This window comes from Canis lupus, chromosome 35 (assembly GCF_048164855.1).
Source record: "Canis lupus baileyi chromosome 35, mCanLup2.hap1, whole genome shotgun sequence".
NCBI classification, from domain to species: Eukaryota; Metazoa; Chordata; class Mammalia; order Carnivora; family Canidae; genus Canis; species Canis lupus.
Window position 1 is genome coordinate 15,515,349 of NC_132872.1, and position 14,579 is coordinate 15,529,927.

Here is a 14,579-nt window from a genome sequence, read left to right on the forward strand (position 1 = left end):
ATTGTTGAAACCCAACCTCCCAGAACAATAAGTCCCAGACCAGACGACTAAATGATAAACATAGTGACATAGCATACTCAGGTGTATGTGTAACCACAGACAGATGCAACAGAAGAATATTAATTTCTTAAAATTTTAAAGCCTTGATCATGTTGAGTTTTTTAAGCTGGATGATGATTAGCTGACCATTGCTTAAGACTCTCAATTTAGGGGTGCCTGGGTAGCTCAGTTGGTTCAATGTCTGCCATTGGCTCAGGTCGTGATCCCAGGGTCCTGGGATAGAGCCCTGCATTGGGCTCCCTGCTCAGCAAAGAGTCTGCTTCTCCTCTCCCTCTGCCCTTCCTCCTGGCTCATGCTCTCTCTCTTTCTCTCTCAAATAAAATTAAAAAAAAAAAAAAGACTCTAATTACTCCTAATGCTGTTTATTAAACTTCCTCTCTCTACTCCATATTGACATTTCCACACTCCAGCAGGTTAGGTTTGTAATACTGGGGCTGGGGCTGGGCAAACTAATATCTCCTTTGCCTGCGGGCTTCCTGGTGGGTTCTATCAATAGAACTCCCTGGAGGGAGGGTGGAAGTCTGAGTAGGGGAAAAGAGACTTACTTGTTCCTTTCTGTTTGCTTTGTGCTCCTACCAGCATCCCATCAGCAGTAATAGCCCTTTCCTTTGTCATCAGCAGTTGGTTGCAGCATCCCACTTTTACATTCTTAAGAACCAGACTCATCCTATCTCCATAGAGGTACCAGCACTGGCCAGTCTGTGCCCCTTCTCAGAGGTTTGAGCCCTGGCTCAGCAGGAACTCTAACCACTGAGCTTCTGAGCTCTAATAACCCAACCTTTTCCCTTTGTTTACACAGCAATAAAGGTGGTAATGGCTCCTTACAGTTTCATCGCTGGATTACCTCAGTGTTCCTCTTGTTGTTGTGGAGACCCCCTCTAACCCCTAGGTAATAAAACCCTATTATTAAATTCCCTCATTACCATAGCATGCTCCCTATGTTCCTGATCAGACCTTGATTGGTGCTCTGTTTTTCTCAGTGACTATTTCCCCAACATTTCCTTGTAATGATTACTTTTCTCTAAGTCAAACTATTTAAAATAACAGAGCCAATGTCAATCTGTCAATTAATGTAAATAAAAGCAATAAGGTAAACGGGCAAAATGTGTTCCACTTCATTGGCAATAATCCAGGTTAACAGAAGTAGGTTTGAAATAAGTAAATTTGGTGGTAATCATGTTGGTGTTTTAGTTGTATATACATACAACTTGTTTTTGTTGCTGCTGATGTTGTTTACATCACAGTAAAAACAAATAGAAATTTCTAATTTTAGATGGTTTAGGTGATTTATTTCTTTCATAGGACTTGCTTGTACTTGAAAAATCATTATGGAACTAAAAGATAGGAGGATTATTTGGGAAAAGAAGAAATGAACTTCTCTCCCAAACCTACAGTGAAAACAAACATATATTTCACATAGCTATTTACAGCCTAATTCTATAATATACAACTCTTTTGGAGGGGTGCCAGGGTTCCAAAGAATGTAGCTCGAGGAATGGTGTTGAGGCAGAAAGAAGAGCTATGCCATAGCATTATGGAAGATCAGATAAAGGCTAATTGAACAGAGATTATTGAACTACAATATTCTGGGTTCTATGTTAGGTGTTGGGATTGAAAACAATCGAAGTCCTGACCCCAAATACTAATAACAGTATTCCTACATGCAATAGAGGGATGTACTCAATAGAAGAGAGCAGGGTGTGCCTAAAAGAGGCCAGGAAGGCCTAAAATCAAAGATCACACTTGAATAGTCCTAAAGAATGGCTAGGAATTTTCCAGAGTGGTGGCATAAAAGCAGCAGAGGAAATAGGAGGAGGACAGATGGAAGGATACAGAAGCATGAAAGAGTCATGATGTCTTTTGGAAACCACAAGTATTACGTGTGCTGCTAGAGGATAACCTGCAAAGGGAGATTAGATGGAAGGGTAAAATAACATTAGATAGGTAGACAGACTGTTTTTAGGTCCTATAAAGAAGTTTAGATTGTATCGGGTAATCATAGGAACAATCGAAGAACTTTGAGTAGGGCAATGTCAACATTGGGTTTTCTAGAAAAAATCAGAGAGGTATGTGAAAGTGAGGATGAATGGATTGTCAGGGGGCTTGGGAAAAATAAGCAGAAATTCCAGAAGGAAGCTGTTGTGAGGAGCAGAACAAATGAAAGTCTGAACTCAAGCAGCAATAAGTGGGTGGAAAGGAGAAAATGAATTCAGGAGAATTTTAGTATTTCAAAACAAAATCATTTATTCCTGCAGTGGTCTGAGTATCTGTGGCTAGCCAACAGGTAGTAATGGAAGCAACTGTGCAGGCAAAAGGCACATAAGCAAAAGGATGAAAATGGGTGAAAGAAGCACTTGAAAGAACGTAATGAACGTGCTGATGGAGGCAGAGGGCCATTAAAAGAAGAAAGAATGTAGAGAAGAAAATGAGGCCAGGGGATCAAATGACAGAGGTTGAAATAATATAATTGATGGTTTAACAATTTACTGGGCACATTTTATAATTTCCTTCCAGTTTATATTATTCCTTTCATTCTTATGGGCATAACTCAGATTCATGTAGTGGCCTGTACAGTTTCTTTTATATTATCATTAATAAACGGTTGTTGGATGAAAAGGATAGAGAAGAAAGAATAGTTTTGTGGATGGTTTCATATTTAGATTGACTGAACAAAAGAAATCTGGTGTCCGTGTAGGTTCAGTACAATGAAGAGCCACTTTTCCCCTCATGAGTATTTCAACAAATCCTGCCCTAATTAGTTGCCTGAAGCTTTATTTCTAACTTGTACCCTTTTGTATCTAACCCGCATCAGATACTCATCGGCCACTCCATGTCTCATGACCCTGAGAGATGCACTTAAAGAAGTTTTGTAATGTAAGGTTAAAAGCCCTGGAGCTTCACTGCCCAGGTTTCAGTTCCAATCCTCTGCTTTGCGACATTGGGCAAGTTACTAATTCTGTCTAGAGGAAATGTTGATTCCTCCTTTAGAGTATTGTCTAAGGATAAAATTAGTTCACATGATGCCTTTAGAACAGGTCTGATATACAAAGCCCAAGAAGTGTTAGTTTTTGTTGTTATTAATAAGGAGCGTTAATATGTTTAAATATAGATTCAGGAATCACATTATCAATCATCAGCAACCTGGGAGTGGAATTTTGATCAGCCTTACATTCCCCAAGTGTAATTGAAATCTTGAAACCAGTTCTGATGAACTCTGCCTAACATTAACCAGACTGTGCTAATTCAGCATTCTTCTCTAGCATTTCGACCTCTGCAGTAGACCTTCTGTGGTAGGCAGAAAAATGCTCACCCAAAGATGTCCACGTGCTAATCCCTAAAATTTGTGGATGTATTAGGTTTCATGGCAAAGGCAAATGAAGTTTGCCAATGGTTATGGTTGCTAATCAGCTGGCTTTGAAAATGGGGAGACTACCCTGGATTATTCAGGTGGTCCCAATGAAATCAGTCACAAGGATCCTTAAAAGTCAAAGAGGAAGGCGGAAGAGTCCGAAGGAGATGTGACTATGGAAATGGTCAAGGGATAAACATCACTGGCTTCAAAGACAGAGAAAAGGGACAATAAGCCAAGAAATATGTCAAGGTTTGGAAGATGGAAAAAGCCATGACCCGGCAGACTCCAGAAAGGAATGAAGCACTACCCACCCATGCCTTGATTTTAGCCTATTAGACTCCTAACCTACAGAACCATAAAGTAATAACTTTGGGTTGGTGTAAGCCATTGAGTCTGTAGCAATGTATTACAGCAGCTTTTGAAACTATGATGTGGTGAGAAGTATATATTTAATCTTTGTGTCTTGGGTTCCTGGCATAGAGCTCCCAGAAGCCTTGGAATTTCCTGAATGATAGGCATGAGAAGAGTGGGTTTTGTTATTTAATAAGCCTCTTTCAACCAGCTCTGCATTTGTGCCAACAAGATGACTCTGGGAGGATGGGACCTAGGTATTGGAGAAACCAACCACGTGATTAGAGGGTTGGAACTTTCAGCTTCACTACCCCTTTCAACATCCAGAGTATAGAGAAGGGCTAGAGATTGACTTAATCATCAGGGGCCAGTGATCTAATCAATCGTGTCTACTTAATGAAGCCTCCATTAAAAATTCTGACTGAAGTGATTTGGAGAGCTTCCAGGCTGGTAAATACATGGAGGGGTTGGGGGTGGAGGGTACACTCAGGGAAGGCACTGAAGCTCCGCTCCCCTTCCACATACATCGATTGCTCTGTGCATCTTTTCCCCTGTTGGCTATTCCTGAGCTGTGTCATAATAAACCAGTAAGTGTAGGTGTTTCCCTCAGTTCTGAGAACCATTCTAGCAAATAATTAAACCTGGGGCGGGGGTCGGGGGGGGGAAGTCACAGAAACCCTCAAGTTTTTTGCCAGTGGTCAAGAGGTACAGGTGGCAATTTGGGACTTGAGCTTGGCGTCTGAAGTGGGTTAATCTGTTGGATCTGTGCTAACTCCAGATAGTGTCATAATTAAACTGTAGGATAACCAGTTGTTACTAAGAATGGGGAATACCCTTCATCACATTTGGTGTCAGAAGCTGGTGTTTAGTAGAGAGGAAACTTGAGTTTTCTTTTACTAGTACACCTCCAAAGCCCCCTACTTTAATTGCTTTGACCAACATTCAAGGACCTTAACATACAACTCAGCACCATTTCTAACCACCCTATCTAGCTTCCCTGAACACCACTGTGGGCCAACTCCATTCCTTACCAGTCTATTTGTTTTCTTCATGAGACTCCTTAGGACATCTGGTCCACCATGAACAAACAGCCCCATATCCTTGCCTTTAACATTCCTGCCTTCTCCAACTAAATGAAAAAAAAAAAAGGATTTTCTCTTAAAATTTATTATCTTCTGCGTTATCTTCTACAGAAAGCTTTTGATTTTTTTCCACTTCAACCCATGCCGCCTAAAGCAGGACTGGGTATATCTACATACAGATCATTGCTCTACAGCCTTCTTTTAACAACTCATCCGCATACATTTTTTTATTCTACTTCTACTTGAAGTCTTTGACAATATCATTAGTCTTCGGCCTCCTGTGGTGTCAGGGGGAATGTCTCACTGACAAGCTTTTCTAGCCTAGCCTCCTGTTTTCCTACGTGTTTACTATCACTGTTGAATTTACTCTTCATCTTCCTGTTTTTGTCTTCTAACACTTATTTCCAATCCTTCATTCCCGTTTTGGCTTCTCTGCCTTCTTATCCAGACTGGGCTCTATTGCAATAACGCACTCATTGGCCCTTGAAGGCTTTGCTGACCCTCATTAATAAGGCCATTCTGGCCATGGATCAGGAGTTGCAGGATGAAATCTCAACAAGGGTTCTACTTGCTATACAAAATTTCAGTTCTTCTTCCTGAAATTTCGTATATCAAATTTCCCCACAGCTTCTCAAAGTTACTCCACAGTCCTTACAATCATCCTTACTGAAACCTTTACAGTGATTGCTCCAAAATTTTTTCTTTCTCTTCAGGGCCCCATCCCTTTCCTTCGTCCATGCACTCTCATTGGAGAGCGCTGTTTCTTATTTCCCCGAAAAAAAGTAAAGCTCTCTCCTAGATAAATTACATCAGTTGCCTTCTCATTTAACTTATCTTGTCGCCCTCTCCTCTCCCTTATCATTAATTTAAAAGTTTGTTGACAATAACCTCACCTCCACCCTCCCCCACAAATTGGAACCTATGGGTTGTTCTACTCTAAGCAGCTAAGGATGGAAGAGCATAGATATACTCACCTCTTAGAGATCAAACACTTTGAGCGTTAGAATTCTTGAAATCCAGCTTCAGAATCAGGAACGCAGCTTTAAAGATAACACACAGCTGATAGCTCTGCTGCCCTCTGATACACTACAGACTTTCTCTTATGGGAATGAAAAACCAAACAAAGGAGTGTTGCCTTAATGCCTAGACCTAAGTCAGGGAGCTACAAGCCAGTTTGCCGAGTGAATCAGTTCTGTCTCTTTCATGATAAAACATTTTAATGCCTAGCTATTGTCACTCACTGTTTGAAAATATCATTTTGGTATAAAGGTATGTTAATATTTGGGTAAAATGGTTTTGTTGTTGTTTTCATATGTGATTCTATAACTAGGTGGCTAGAGCCTCAGGATTGGAGGGAGTCTTTCTTTCTAATTTTCCTTGTCTGTTTTACTCCGTCCTTTATACATTTCATGAGAATTCTATCTATTTAACTCCTCGAATTTGTCTTTTCCTATATATTTCCATAACTATCTCCATGGTTACTTAAATTACTATGAAATACACTATATTATTGAAAAAGATCTAGGCATTCATACTTCCAGTACAACTTACCTGGAGAAACTAATATGTCATTTCTGCCAATCTGTGTTTAAAACAGCATGAGAGAAATTCCTGGGGAACTAGCCCTTTTGCTTAATGATAAAATAACCTTTTAGAACTATTAAATATTTTGTCCCTGTAGGGATTATTGACAATAAATGAACTATGCTTTTGAATGCTATGATAGAAGATACATTTCATTTATTCAATAAATATTCGAGATATCCAGGTTCCATGGAGTGGAGAGATAAAGCAATAAAGAAGACATAGAAATCCTTCTCTTTGGTGACTTTTCAGTTTAGCAGGGGAGGCAGATATTTAATGAATAATTGTGCATTTTTGTAGTCATAACTTTATTAATGGTGTGAGACAGGGCACCAGAGAGTATATATTAAGGGTTCTGAATTTATACATGTGGTCAAAAATAACTTCATTGAAGAATAAAGAATTTATACAATCCAACACTGAAAAAAAACAATGCATGCAATTAAAAAGAAAATGGGCAAGAAGACATGGATAGACATTTCTCCAAAGAAGACATACAGAGAACCAACAGACACATAAAAATATGCTCAACATTACTGATCATCAGGAAAATGCAAATCAAAACTACAATGAGATATCACCTCACACCTATCAGAGTGGCTAAAGTCAAAAAAAGCAACAAGTGTTGGCAAGGATGTGGAGAAAAAAGAATCCTTGTGCACTGTTGGAAATACAAACTAATGCAGCTAATGTGGAAAATAGTACAGTTTCCTCAGAAAGTTAAAAAATGAAGCTATCCTATGATGCAGTAACTGTACTACTAGGTATTTGCCCCCAAAACACAAAAACATTAATTCAAAGAGATACATGCACCCCTATGTTTATAACAGCATTATTTACAATAGTCAAACTATAGAAGCATCCCAAGTGTCCATCAATAGATGAGTGGATAGGAAACATGCGGTATGTGTGTGTGTGTGTGTGTGTGTGTATATATATATATATAATGGAATATTATTCAACCACAAAAAGGAATGAAATCTTCCATTTGCAATGACATGGATGAAGTTGGAGAGTATAATGTTAAGTAAGTCAGTGAGAGAAAGAGAAATACCATATGATTTCACTTATATGTGGAACTTAAGAAACAAAATGAATGAGCAAAGGAAAGAGATGGGAGGGAGAAACAAGCCAATAGACTCTTTTTATTTTATTTTATTTTACTTATTTATTCATGAGAGGCACACAGAGACACAGGCAAAGGGAGAAGCAGGCTCCACGCAGGGAGCCGCACTTAGGACTCGATCCCAGGTCTCCAGGATCACGCCCCGGGCCGAAGGTGATACTAAACTGCTGAGCCACCCAGGCTGCCCCAAACAGGCATTTAACTGAAAAAAAAAACAAAACAAAAAAACAAAAAAAAAAACACAAAAAACTGATGGTCACGAGAAGGGAGGTGGGTGGGGGGATGGGTTAAACAGGTGATGGAGATTAAGGAGGGTACTTGTGATGAGCACCGGGTGATGCATGAAATTATTGCAATACTATATTATACACCTGAAGCTAATATAACACTGTATGTTAACTACATTGGAATTAAAATAGGCAACTTTATTGAGTATTATTTAAGCTAAGATATAGAAAACAAATTGATATCAATCCTATGAAAAATGTATGAGTGTGGTGTGTCTGCATGTGTGTCTTTCCAGGGTCCAGTGTAAAGCCCACAGTTGGTCCATTTTGAAAAGTTAGAGTAGGAGCATGTACCTGTTATATGTGCATAGCTTTTGACTTCATCCCTGACCTTCCATGTTCTGAATCACAAGGCTGGGAGCACACAAACTATGTTTTGCAGACTCCATTGTCCGCACACTTCCTGTTAATTTCTGCCACTATGGAGCACTGGCAGGACGTTTAGAGTAAGAGAAATGAAGGAGCCATTTTGTTTCTGTTTTTGGTGGAGCCTCTGGTAGAGCAACAGAAGTGATAGAAGACTGTGGGCTCCAGGAGTCAGTAAAGATTTTTAACCGCCTTTATAGGACAAGCGTCTATTTAGTACTATGTCTCCAGCTTGTGAAAGAGAAGTAAAGGCTAGAAGTGAAGGCTAGTGGGCTCCAGCCCAGATGGAAGGCAGCGTCCTGATCTTCAGGTAATATCTCACTCATTGAAATAGTCCTTTAATTCTGTTTTTCTGGCTGTCTGCTGTGACTAATACAGAATAGGGGACTAGAGAGGCAGAAAGGATCCAGGTAAAAGAGATTCTTAGAGGTCATGCTAGGTATTTTGGACTACTTCTTATAGTAATGGCAAGCCACTGAAAGGTCCTCAATAGAGAAGTGACATGATCAGCTCTCCATTTCTTTTTTTTCTTTTAATGATAGTCACAGAGAGAGAGAGAGAGGTGCAGAGACACAGGCAGAGGGAGAAGCAGGCTCCATGCACTGGGAGCCCGATGTGGGATTCGATCCCGGGTCTCCAGGATCGCGCCCTGGGACAAAGGCAGGCGCCAAACCGCTGCACCACCTAGGGATCCCTCAACTCTCCATTTCTAAACGAGCAATCTGATTACCACAGAGAGAATGGACTGACAAGAATAAGAGTAAATTCAAGTTAGGTTGATACAGGAAGCCAAGCAAGAAGTGATGGTTAGAGCCAAAGTGATGAAAATAAAGAAGTTGACAGAGTTGAAAGGAATTGGTAGGACTTGAGGATTGATTGGATCTTGAGGGTAAGAAGAATAAAGTCAAGGATGATTCTAAAGTTTCTGACCTGAGCACTGAGTGGGTGCTGATGCCGTTCACTTAGAAAAGACAGTAATTATCTAATATAATTAGTTACATTAATTATATCGATATTATTGCTAATATAATAAATTCTGCTTATATTAGCCATAGTTGGTTTCTGTTACTTGTTTTTACTGAGATTACTAATGTCCTCATTTTAATGATAACATTCAACCTAATTGATCATTCCCTCTTTCTAGAAGCACTTGTCCCTCAGTTTTGATGACACCACATTTTCAAGTTCCCTTTTTCCTCTCTGGCAATTCCTCAGTCCCTTTTCCTAGAGCTGTCTTTTCCTCAACATGTCATTTAAATATTCCCACTTCTCAGGGTTGTAGTTTATCTGCTTATTCTATATCATGTCCTAAGTGAAGTCATATATTTACATGACCTGAAATACAACTAATTTGCTGATTATCTCTAAATTTACTTCCCCAGAATAGACCAATGTTATGAGTTTTATAGCCGGATATCTAACAGTATAATTAGCATATCTACTTGGAGGTTGCACACGTACCTCAAATTCAAGATTATAATATTTGCCTGTAAAAATTGTCTTTTCATAGTGAATGGCATCTCCACCTATTCAGTGCTCATTTATGTAACATAATATATTAATATAATAACAAATTTTGTTAAAAGTATGTAGGGTAGTTAATTAAATCTATAGAAAGTTTGATAAATAAGATTGGAGACTAGCAGTCTAATAATACCCCAAATCACACTGCAGGGCTGATCAGGAGAGGATACTGTTGCCGCAGTCACTGGACACTAGATGCCACATCTGGCACCAAGAAGACTTGAATTGTATATTAGACATGTAGCAGAGGAAAAGGTTTTTCTTAATCCTCTTAGCATTCCTAGTGGGGTTTGAAAATTAAACCGACAAAGATTAGTAGAGAAAAACATACTAATTTACCTAAAGAAAGTTTTATGTGACAGGAGAGCCTTCATAAGGAAATAAAAACCTAAGACACTGTTAAATCTGAGTATTTCTTGTCCTAGTCTCAGTGAAGAGTGGACAGCCATGGAGAAATGTGAGAGGGCAGAGAGGACAAGGTAAGCATAGCAAACTGGTAGAAACATAGCCTGTTTAATTCTTCTCAGCATCCCTTGTCTTCAGAGGCAAGGGTGCTCCTTTCCTCCAGGTATAAGAAAGGTACCCCCTCACAAGAGGATCTTACGACTGGCTTTTGGGGAGAAGGGTAGGGGGAAGGTCAGAGTGACCTTCTTGTTTCTGCCATTATCTCAAACTTCTTTAGCTTAAACTATACATTATGTCAAGGTGTCATATTTTGGGATAGTTGTGTTTTGAACCTGGCCAGACACCATCTCTTACACGTCTGCCACCATTGCTACCACCAAAGAGAATTTTTTGGATACCACATGATTCAGAAGCCATGCATCTGATCTGCCTCATTGTGAAAGCAGAAGCTAGACTAAAATCATTTCTAGAAATTTTACCACTTTTATTTATATTGCAAGTGGATCCTATCTTTTATTAGATCTCCTAACTCTAACTCATTTTAAGATATGAAGGGTACGAACTTCTGCATGTTAATTTTGTAATCAGTCACCTTACTGAACTCTCTCATTGTAATAGGCTTTTAGTTCATTGTCTTGGGATTTGATTTTAACAAGAAATCTGTAAAATCTGAATGAAGAAAACTTTAAAACAGAAATCGTTAAGTTGTAGAGGAAACCATAAGAATTTTTTTCCCATAAACCCAGAGTAGGGAAGGGTATTTAAGTATATCACAAAAGCCAAAAGCCATAAAAGTAAAACTAATAAATCTGACTATAAAAAATGTCCTGCATGTCCCCTCCCCAAAATTGCAACTCATATTACAAAAGCTGTCTCTTTTTTTTTTTTTAAGATTTTTATTTATTCATGAGAGACACAGAGAGAGAGAGAGAGAGAGAGAGAGAGGGAGAGACACAGGCAGAGGGAGAAGCAGGCTCCCTGTAATACTCGATCCCAGGACCCCGGGATCACACCCTGAGCCAAAGGCAGACGCTCAACTACTGAGGCACCCAGGTGCCTAAAGCTGTCTTTACACATAAATAACTTCTACAAAACACTATTTTAAAACCACAACACCATGAAAAAATAAAGGATATGAACAGTTCTCTGAAAAGGAGTTAAAAATGGCTTCTAACTATTGGAAAAGATTGTCAATCTTCCTCATAATAAACAAAATGCTCATTTATGAGATCAGCAAGAAATTTTGTGATGCCCCTTCATTGGGTGAATATTATCACTCTTCATGCTTTTTTGGTAGAACTGTAGTTGGGCTTGACATCTATGGAGGATAATTTGGCAACATCTGTCAAAATTTCAACTGTGTTTAACCCTTTAACCCTGCAATCCCACTAACAGGAATTTAACCTATAGGTACAATTTCAATGTACAAAATTATCTGTTGCAACACTGTTTATAATATCAAAAGTTAGGAGACCAGGTAAATGAGGTCGGATTCAGTCATTTATGAGACATTCATAATTAACGCTATGTAGTTAAAAAAGAATGAACCAGTATTTTTGTAACCAAACCAAACAAGACCTGATGTGCAGCAAGTTAACAAAAACTGATACTGAGACTTTGCAGTGAAGAAAGACAGGCCATTTATTGGTGTGGCACCATGTAGGAGAACAAAGAATTCATGCTCAAAAGTCCCAAACTCCCCTATGAGTTACAAGTGAGGCTTTTTGTTTTTGTTCTGTGTTTTTTGCAAATGAGGGGTTTTAAGGGCAGACTTTGTGGCAAGGGTCTCCTGAGAAGATGGATACTGGTGATGGGAGGCACATGAGGGTCATGTGAGCAGATGTTCCACTGTCATTTCCTCTGGTCCCCTCGGGGTCTTTTCCTTCTCAAGAGACTTGAAATGTGAACAGATAGCTTTATTCTTTATGTTGCAGAATTCTGTGTATCTGGTGGTTCTATCTCTGGACTAGTGCAGGCTGGCTACTTGTCCTGCAGCTTCCTTTGGGCGATAAGCAAACATTCCTATCCTTTGAGCCTAGGCCTCTGCGCTCCTTTGTCGGTCCAGCTTCGCCTGGGGTGATAGGACCCCAGTGTTCCTTCCTCTACCTGAACTGATGAGACAGACACTGGCTTTACCTTATGAATTAATATTGTCTCCAAGATGCATTTTCTTATTGAAAAGAGCAAGTTATGTAACAATGTGTAAAAATACTCCTTTTGTTTTTAAGACCTAAGGAAGAATAAGTTTGTGTGAGGGCCAAAGGCGAACCACCCCCCCTCAAGATGAGCCACTTTGGTATGAATATTATTTTGAGTTAAATGCAATCAGAACCCGGGCACAGAATGGCTCAGTAGGTTAAGCATCTGCCCTAGGTTCAGGTCATAATCCCAGGGCCTGGGATTGAGCCCACATGGGGCTCCCTGCTCAATGGGGAGCCTCCTTTTCCTTCTCCCTGGTGCCCCACCCTGGGTCGTGTTTTCTCTCACCCTGGGTCTCTCTCTCTCTCTCTCTCTCTCTCTCTCTCTGTCTCAAATAAATAAATAAAATCTTAAAAAAAAAAAAAAAGCAGTCAGAACCCAGCAGATTCAGGAAAAGTCCTGTATGTCCCCCTCAACTACTTGCCTGCACCAGGAAGAGAACTATTAACAGAGATTCCTCTTTACCTAAGACACTGATCTGTGTAACAGAGCAATCTTTGTTCTCCCAACATCTCTCACCTCCAGCTAGTGCTCTTCTTGCGCTTGCATCCCTAGACCCCCACTGCTCTCCTTAGCTCCCATAAGCATCACGTTGCCCTGCTGTCTTTGTAATTTCATATCTATATGGATTCCCTGTATATATAAAATTAAATTTGATTTTCTCCTTTAATCTGTCTCATGTCAATTTGATTCCTCATCCAGGTAGAAAGACCTTGAAGGGCAAAGAAAATTCTTCCTCCCTGACATCTGCATACATTTACTTCTATGTACATAGAATACCTCTACAGAACACTTGCCGCAAGGAGGAAGATAGGTACCTGGCACTAGGAATGTAAGAGACTTTTCCTCATATTTCCGTTTATAATTTTTGAACCTTGGACCATTTATATATATTGCCCAATCAAAACAATGACAATTTGTGAACAAAAGCCTATGAATTTCCTAGAAATACATAAGGAAACATAATCCACAGAATGTGTGGAGACATTGGCTTTGAATAATGGAAGGAACGTTTTCCTCCGTTTTTATGGACTAGAAAGAAGAGAGGGAAAATGTAGCATTGATTTGGTGACAGGAGATTGAAGGGTTGGAGAAATTTTCTGTTTGAGACTTAAAAAAAAAAAAGCCTTTATTTTCTTAAAGGATAATGCAAAGTCCTAAAAGTATTAGGACTACAGGGAGGGAACAGAATTGTAGAAGATAGCAGTTGGAAGTAATTATTGTGGAGATTAGGAGAAGGAGCTGATTACGGGCATGTGGTCATATTGCAAAGGCTTATGGAAGGCCAGGTTGATGTTGATTATTAGAGATCCATACCGGTTCCTTGCTGCTCAGTTGTCCAATTTGACTGCAATTCTTAGCTGGTTGGAGTAAGAGGTTAGTAAACATGAGATGTTTAATTTTTCACTTTTGTGTTCTTGCTAGTAGGAAAGCTGAGGAAGAGATGTCTATGAGTTGGAGGGCACCATAAGGATGGGTGAGTAAGCTGCCTGGAAATGCCACCCCATTAGGAAAAAACAGCTAATTTTTACTCTGCCATCGTCTGTCACACAGAGACAAGAACAAATTTACAAGGATTTACGTACACAGGAATTCAATTTGATTTTCTTAAGTTCTCAGAAATTTGGTGAGATTGTGACTAGTTTATAAACAAGTTTTCAGCTTAATGTAAATTCTTTTTTTTAACTTACTTATTACTCATGTTAAATCCAGTATAATAAGAATCTGTTTTGAGAGGTTTTTAAAAAGGAATTTTAAAAAGTGTACTAAACTGAATTTTTAAAATATTCTACCTTTTAAATCAAACTTAGAATTAGAACTATATCCTGAATCATGCTAATTCATAACTATTAGAATGTGAAGAGCAGGAAACTGGTGTGCATCACCTAATTTCTGACATATTAACCTAACCATTAAAAAACTGAAGCACAAAAAAGTAGTAACACATTGTTTTCTCAGGCTTTTCACTTCGAACATTATACTCTGAAAGATTTTGCTCACTAGAGCTGCTTTTTTTTAAGAGCCTAATTTTTGAGATTGAAAATAAATGTATTTTCTTCGGAATTTAATCCAGATATAGCTAAGAGCCTTCTCTCATTTAAGACTCTTAAAATTATATGTGAGAAGACACAATAGTTTTTGTTATGATAACATAGTATCCTATTGGAAATGAAGGTAATACTCATTTCCTGTAAGTCTGTTGTTGCAAATCTACTTAGAAAGTGCTTTAAAAATCCCTTACT